The sequence below is a fragment of the Quercus suber genome, unplaced genomic scaffold, assembly GCF_002906115.3.
Source record: "Quercus suber isolate HL8 unplaced genomic scaffold, Cork oak 2.0 scaffold_471, whole genome shotgun sequence".
Lineage (NCBI taxonomy): Eukaryota > Viridiplantae > Streptophyta > Magnoliopsida > Fagales > Fagaceae > Quercus > Quercus suber.
The window spans coordinates 262521-271246 of record NW_027069922.1 but is presented as its reverse complement, the minus strand read 5'-3'; the positions used below and the strand labels follow the sequence as shown (position 1 = coordinate 271246).

The following is an 8726-nucleotide window of genomic DNA, read 5'->3' as shown; positions in this document are numbered from 1 at the left end:
AGGATAGGTACAAAGCAACACGTTAAAGTCAACAAAATGAAAATTAATTATTTTTTCATTTAAAAAAAAAAAAAAATCTCACATTGCATCAACTGATCAACGTTTCATTAAAAAACAAGAAAAAAACAACTTCCGGATCGAGTGGCGCATTTATTGGATTGGGCCGCACGACCAAGTAAGACTGACATGTAGACCTAATCTCAATCCGTCAAAACCCTAGTAAGACTGACATGTAGTATTTAAGAAGATTATATGGAGAAGAGGTTGTAGAAGAAAAACAAGAATTCTTAAACCAAATATGTCACCAAAGACAAGTTCAGATAGTGCTGCACCCTCGTTAGAGGCTAGCGATCACCATCACAATGAAGAAGAAGAAACAAATAGAGGGTGTTGTAAGAATGTGTTGGATGTGGTAGAGGCCAAGACCCAATTGTTGTTTTCCCTACCAATGATTCTCACCAATGTTTTCTGCTACTTGATAACCTTAATATCTGTCATGTTCGCCGCCCACCTTGGTAAGCTCGAGCTTGCCAGTGCAACTCTTGCAAGCTCGTGGGCAAGTGTCACAGGCCTCTCTGTCGTGGTAACTCTTTCTATCTTTTTTTTTTTTTTGGAAACTTGGTAACTCTTTTTATCATGTTCATGTTCTTCATTTCTTTTATTTATCTAGTTTTCCTACAGCAAAGATTTTATAATTTTTATGTCTTCATTAAAATATTATTTTTTAATTCTTTTTTATTATCAATCTCATCTCTTCCCCTCTCTTTCTATGTGTATCTCTCCTTTTCCAAACAAAAACGACCAAAATCCACCCTCACCACAACAGACACCGCCAGCCACCACCCCCATGCAAAAGCCAAAACCCACTGCCCCAAAACCCAATCACAAACCCAAAACCCACCAAATCAACCAAAAACACCAGATCAACTAAGACCCAAACAAAACAAAAATTATCAGCAGCGATCCAACCACGATCCATGATCCAAAACCGGAACAAATCTCAGCCGCAATCCACGATCCACCGTGAAAAGGAAAGAGAACCCATATATCACTGACCCACGATCACCATCACTACCAGCCGGAAAAAAAAAAAATTAATTAATTAATAATATTTACTTTAAAAAATTGGATTCGGTTAATCTATAGCCATTTATTTTTAGAAAAAAAAAGCCATCTATTTTTAGAAATTTTTTCAAAAATTGAAAAAGTTCAACTTTTTCAAATTGGATCCGCTTAATCTAAAGCCATCTATTTTGTCCTTTTTTTTTCAATTTTTAAAAAGATATTTCCAAAAATGAATGGCTGTGCCCATACATTAAGAAAACCTTAAAAAATTTATATCATAGAAGTTTAATCAGAATCATTAAGTAACTCCCCTACTGTTCCACCTTCCTTCATTGGCATTAAATTTTATCTACCGACCCCCAACTTTCATTACCTTTTCCTGTGAATCAGCTCATCAATTCAAAATTTGCTTGCATTAAATTCTCCACCGACCTTCCTTTTCTTCTCCTTTTCCCATTCAGTCAGTACTTGCTTCAATTCTCAACCTGCTCCACAGATAGCATGTTCTCAAAATATCATTTCTTTTACAACAGATCAGCGTTGCTTCTTCCCCAAATTTCGTTTCTTTTACAAGAACTGAAGATGAGAAAAGATTCAGTGTTCTTCAGTTCTTGTCCTTTGAAGCTCGTTCATCTGCTCAAAATACCGCAAGGCCGAGAGAAAAAGGAGGCTGAGGCAGAGGCGTGTGAGGGAAAAAGGCGACCACCAAATTTCAAAGCTGAGCAGAGAAGACGAGAAAGAGTGAGAGAGAAAAAAAATTCAGAGGAAACGGAGGCTGAGAGTGTGAGAGAGGGTTGTGAGGGAAAGAAAAAGAGAGGATATGAGTTTTTAGGGTTAGGTTTCTCCAAAACAACGTAGTTTTAGGTTGGAAAAAATTGTCAAAAAGGGTGTAATTTTCGGTCTCAACACAACCAGCCAATAACCGGTTCAGCCATACCGGTTAAATGGTTAAATCAGCAGGCCCGGCCCGATTTTTTAAACCATGCCCATTATCACACCACCCACAACTAACACAAAATCCATCACCACCACAGAAGAGAGAGACAATTTGAAAGAAAGAAAAAAATAAATAAAAAAAATCAAAGAAAGATTGTTATTTTCGGCCATAGCTTAAAAAAAAAAAAAATGAAGGTCCACATGACTGGAGCTATGTTTCTTGTTTTTTAAGTCCTGCGATACCAACCTCGAATAATATTTAATAAATTATAGATGGTCTTAAAAGATTAAATAGTTTAAAAATAGTAAATTTAATCATTTAAATATAATTCTAACAACATATTTCTAATTTAGTGTTATAACTATTGAGTTCATGACAGAGTCAAGGTAATGGAGATAATGGAGAAAAAATAAAAGAAAAAATAAGTTCATGTGTTGTTTGGTAAAGAGGGAAGGAAAAAAAATCTTAGGTGGGGCCAGGCATTTTTCACCTAGGCCGACACAAAATTTGCCACTCCGAAATGGAGAGAAAATAGGGGTGAAGATGTTTGTTAAGAGAGAGAGACAAAAGTAACTCTCTTTTTTTCCTCTTACAATTTTACTTCACCTAATTCCCACTTTCTTAGCTCTCATCATCAATCTTCTCAAACTCCTCTTTACAAGCATCTTCACACCTCAACAGTAATAATAAGGACATCTATTTTTCTATTTTTCTTTTTCCTTCTATAGGTAATAATCTCATCTTAATTTTCTTTGTTTTTGTTTTGCTTAGCAATATTAATTTTGCCCACGTTTTTTTATGACGTTGCCCACGATTTTAACTAGATCTTTTCTTCCTAGTATATATAAATTGTTGAACTTATATATTCAAAACTTTGTTGCCCACGTTTTTCTTCCCAGCAAAGTTAATACATAATACAATTTTTATTGCCCATAAAATTTATATTATATATAATAATAAAGAAAAATAATAAAAATTTGTGTAATGTAAATTTTTATATTATTTAATGAGTATAAATAAATTTATTTCTTACCTTTATGTATCAAGAGCATATTAGTCAATTTATATAAACTACATTTTCTATCCTTCTACTTTTTTTCTTTAACCAAACAAAGAAGTTCCCATCCAAAAAAAAAAAAAAAAAACAAAACAAAGGAATTTTTCACATTCTCACTTTTCCACCTCTACAACTAAACATACACAAGAAAAAATCAAATTTTTTTATCCTCCAACTTTTTCACACCTCTAATCAAACAGACCCTCAAGCTACCATCAGAATGATTAAGACCAAATGAGGGTGATCATAAATACCATTGAAGTGACATAATTCTTACTTTTAAATTTATTTTAATGAACAATGAAAATATTTCATGATCAAAGCAGTGTGGTACAGTTGCATGAGCCGAAAAAAGAAGAAAACACAGAAGGAAACAAAACTATACCTGCATCCAAAGCTAACCCATTAGGCACTAGCAAATACTAACACAAAAGAGGGCTACACTAACACTGTGTTTGGTTATGGTGAAAATAGGGAGGATGGAAAACAGAGGGAGGAAAATAAGGTGGAAAACAATGTTTTTTACTGTTTGGCAAAAGAAGGAAAATGCTAAGGATGAAAAACCCGGGCGAAAATTTTCTCTCTCGAGCCCACAATTTTCATCCTCCCAAATCAGGAGGAAAATTGTGGAGAGAAAAGTGCTCTCACATCACTGTTACAAAAATGCCCTCATAGCTACAAACACAATAATCTTTCTCTCAAACATCTCTAAACTCAAAAACACAATTTTAAAATTAATCAAATCATAACAATAAAAGCAAAAAATAAAAAATAAAAACAAAAACAAAAAAATAAAAACAAAAAACAAAAGACAAAAGACAGAAGCCATCTGACCGATCTGGACTGCGTTGGGGACAAAGATGAGCGACGGCAACAGCTGGGCCAACTGCTTTGGGACAAAGATGACCCATCTAGACTGTGTTGGGGATGACTGTTCAGGAATCAAGTTAAAAAAATATATATATATATATATAGAGAGAGAGAGAGAGAGAGAGAGAGAGAGAGAGAGAGTAAAAAAAAAAAAAAAAGAGAGAGAAAGGATTTGCTGGCACGTTCTTGAGAGTTGAATGAGGGAGAAAAAGAAAAAGAAGGGTGTGGGGATAGAGATAGGACGTGTGTGGAGGAGATAGCATAGAAAAAAAAATGTATAGATGAAATGAAAAGAGAGAAAGGAGAAATAATATAAAGAATAAAAAATCCTATTTAAAAAATGTTACTATAATATTTTCAAAATAAATTTTAAGTAATAGATTGTTATTAGTTAATAGTAATGAGTAAAAAAATAATTTTAGTGATGCGTTCAAATTAGAACTAGTAACAATTTTTTACATAAATTTTGTTGTAAAAGTATTGCGAAAAATATTGTGGACGTAACACTTCTCATTGAAAAATATAATTTTTGATAAATTTTATATTATTTAATGAGTATAAATAAATATATTTCTTATCTATTATGTAACAAGGATATAATAGTCAATTTATATAAACTACATTTTCTATTCTTCCCTTTTTCTCTCTAACCAAACAAAAGAGTTTTTTACCCTTCCACTTTTCCACCCCTTCAACCAAACACACACGAAAAAAAATCAAATATTTTCTATCCTCCCACTTTTCCATCCTTTTACTAATTTTTCATTTTCCCACTTTTCCACTCCCTCAACCAAACAGATCCTGAGGATACCAATATTCAAAGCAGAATTCTTTGTACCCTTTGGATCATCATCCCCATACTCTGTGTTTGATTTTAGCTGTTATGTTCTTCTTTTGTACAAGACAATCTCGAATAGAACTCTCTGTATCAGCTGATCTTGAGTGCATGAACTCTACTAAAATTTGATTATTAGCCTCAATAGAATCTTTGTTAGCAGCATAGAAAATCAACTAGTCATCAACAAAACATAGGTGAAACAGATTCACTTTTGTTACTTTTAGGATGGTACATGAAACCATTCCATCCTGCTCTTTTTTGCAATATGAAACTTGTGAAAACCATTATAATCAGTACAAAGAGGTAGGGGGACAAAGGATCCTTTTGCCTCAACCTCTTTTTCACTTCAAAATATCCAAATAAACTAAAAAGCTATAGAGTATTTAGGAGTACATATACTTGTTAGGATTCCTGGTGGAATGCCCAAGAAGATTTTGATAGAAATTCACTGCCATACTTGTTATTCTGGTTCATGGTTAAGACATATTGCTGCTCCAAGGGTTTCGACCGAAATTGATGTTGTCCACCCGAAACGAAACCGAACCGAAATGTGGTTTCGATTAAAGGCTAACTATTCAATGATACTCCATAGTTGACTCTTACATTATTATTATTTGTTTTTTCATTCTAGATTGGGTTAAGTGGATCCCTCGAGACACTTTGCGGGCAAGGATTTGGAGCAAAAGTATACAGACTGTTGGGGATTTATCTACAAGCTTCTTGTATCATATCCTTCCTCTTCTCTATCATCATAGCCATTATATGGTTTTATACAGAACCTATACTAATCATAGTTCATCAAGAAACTGAGATTGCAAAGATGGCCGCACTATATAAGGTTTCTCATTCCTGGATTATTTGCATATGGCTTCCTGCAAAACATCATGAGGTTTTTTCAGACACAATCTATTTTGTGGCCCCTAGTCATATTCACAGGTCTACCATTGGTTATTCATACTGGCATTGCATATGCTTTAGTACACTGGACATCTCTCAGTTTTGTGGGAGCTCCATTGGCAGCTTCAGTTTCATTATGGCTATCAGTCCTTATGTTGGCCATGTATGTGACTTGTACAAAGAAATTTGAGCATACATGGGGGGGGGGGGGTTTTTTCAGTCCTTATGTTGGCCATGTATGTGACTTGTACAAAGAAATTTGAGCATACATGGGGGGGGGGGGATTTTCATTGGAATCATTCCAATTTATTCTTCCAAGCTTGAAACTAGCCCTTCCCTCTACAGTAATGGTATGGTAAGTGCGCTTTTAATTCTATTGTGTCCGCTATTCTTAATGATTATGCCTTTCTTTTATAATAATTATAAAAAAAAAATAAAAAAAAACTGTGACATAGCTTATTTTGATGTGAGAATATATTTTAGAATGACAAAATATGAGGTAGTCTTGCTAAGATAGTAAATATGAACTAAACACTCACCAATGATTGATGAAGTGTTCTGAATTTTAGAAATTTTTCTTTATATTATTGATATACCATGGCCAAATGAAATTTCAAACTGATCTCAAATTAAACAGGCTAAAAGAACCCAGTCCATACTTAAATTAGCATTGTGACTAAAATTACCCCAGTACATAAGTTGAGCCCTAAGACATGGTATCATAAGCAGTCATGATCTTATAACTTTCACAAGTCCTCTAATTAAAAAATTTTGTTTGTTTGGACTATTGGGCTTTCGAGATTCTGGTTCTTTTAGCAGGATTGTTGCAAAACTCAGAAACAACCACTTCATTGATTGTTATGTGGTAAGCTTCACGATCATTTTCCCTAGCTGTATCAGTTACAGACTTGATGTTTTTGCTTTAATAATTCTTTTTTGGCATAAAACTTCAGCGTGAATACAACAGCTATCACTTTCATGCCCTCATATGGTCTCAGTGCTGCTGCAAGGTTAGTTTGTATAGTACCTTCGTTTTAAGTTGTCTTATTCTTTTTAAGCTCTGCATTTCCTTTTCAGTTGACAAAACTTGATAGGAAAATTCCTCCAACCCACTATTTATGCCATGATTGAAATAACCATCAACATGTACTTTTTATAACATTAATTTTTTAATAGTCATGTGACTTGTTGAGAAGACTTAACAAGGCTTGTGATTAAGTACATGTGGATGGTCTCTAAAAGCCACATAATTTGTTGGAAGAGATTCTTCAAACTAGTTTAGAGGTAAACTTTGTCTTTTCTCCAATATGTTCCAAATATTGAAAAAAATTTACTTATTATGATAGCACAAGAGTGTCAAATGAGTTGGGAGCAGGCCATCCCAACCGGGCAAAGAATGCCATAGGTGTGAGTCTAAAGCTCTCTCTCCTTGTTGGGGTCACACTTGTTTTGGCTATTGCATTTGGTCATAATATATGGGCTAGTTTCTTCAATGATAGCTCCGAAATCATTAAGGAATTTGCTTCAATGACTCCTCTGCTTTCAATTTCAATATTCATTGATTCAGTTCTAGCTGTCATTTCAAGTCTGAATCATACAATTTTCTACAATACGCTCTATCTACCTGATCATTACAAATTTACATTTTCAGTTTCAAGGCTAATGGTTTTGACATTGCAAGGGTGGCCAAAGGATATGGTTGGCAGCACTTGGCTGTTTATGTTAACTTGGTGACCTTCTATATCATTGGTTTACCAATTGCATGCGCCCTTGGATTTAAGACGAGTCTGCAAGCTAAGGTGAGCTTATATCATGATACTATGAACAAAGTATTTACTCATCAGTTAAACATGTTTGCATACACTACATCAAAAAATGTCTATTACATCAAGTGTTAATACAACAAAATATGTATATAGTAGTTTTAGATAAAATATCACATGTACAAGTTAAAATGGTTGCAATAATAACTTAAAAGTGTTAAACTATTGCATCAACAATAATAAGTTGCAATAACTTATAATTTTCAGTTGCAATAAAAGTTATAATATATTAGGAAAAATTGTTGCAATAACTTAAAATAAAAGAATCATTGCAATAAATTTATACAAATTGTTTTTACAATCTATTGCAACGAAAATTTCGAACTAATAGCTTATTGCAATGAAGTTAGCATTGCAATAATTTGATATTAATTTTTTTACAATCTATTACAATGACAAACACATAATTGCAACGAATATTTCGTTGCAATAATTTGATATCAATTATTTCATAGTCAACCGCAGTGACAAAATAAATTAATTATCTTTTACAATAAAGATATCATTGCAGTAATTTAATCCGACTTATTTTATTCAATTATTTGCAATATATTACAATTAGTTTCATGAAGTAATAGCTTATACTTACAAGATATTCGAAATAGTAAATTGTTTATTGCAACAGTATATATATCATTGCATCAAAGTTATTATTAAAATATTTGGAGTTTATTACAACAAAAATTTTTGTTGTATAAACCTATTACCTCAAATTTTATTGCAACATATTGTATCAACTATGGCAATGACTCTAATGCTATTGCAATAGTTTTTTTTTCGTTGCAATAAAAGTTTTTTGTTGTAGTGATAGACGTACAAAATTTGATTTTTCATCTTCACAAATTTGAGAAACAATCAACTACAAAACTTTTGTAATGTTTCCTTTGTGTGCATTATGTTATATAGGGTTTGTGGATTGGCTTGATCTGTGGCCTCTCCAGCCAAGCTGTTGCCCTCTTTTTAATTATACTGCGAACCAAATGGGCTAAACTAAGCCTCCGCAAATAAGATAATAGAGAAAACCCAGTTTTGGTTTAATTGAATGAGAAGTTGCGGAAAAGAGATGAACAACATGGCCTGCTTGGGTGAACTAATAAATGACCAATGACACACATTATGTTGCACATGCATTTTGTAGTGACAAGTTTTAGCATGAGGTCTGACGAATATTTCACCATATTTGACATAGATCTCGTAGAATTGAATATATCTTCACCGAATTTGGTGATAACTCCTATG

At 33.2% G+C, this 8726-nt stretch overlaps 1 pseudogene; it reads left to right on the top strand.

The window, feature by feature from the left end:
* Window positions 1-287: 287 nt before the first annotated feature.
* On the top strand, window positions 288-8525 carry LOC111992599 (protein DETOXIFICATION 19-like; annotated as a pseudogene).
* The last annotated feature ends 201 nt before the right edge of the window (window positions 8526-8726 follow it).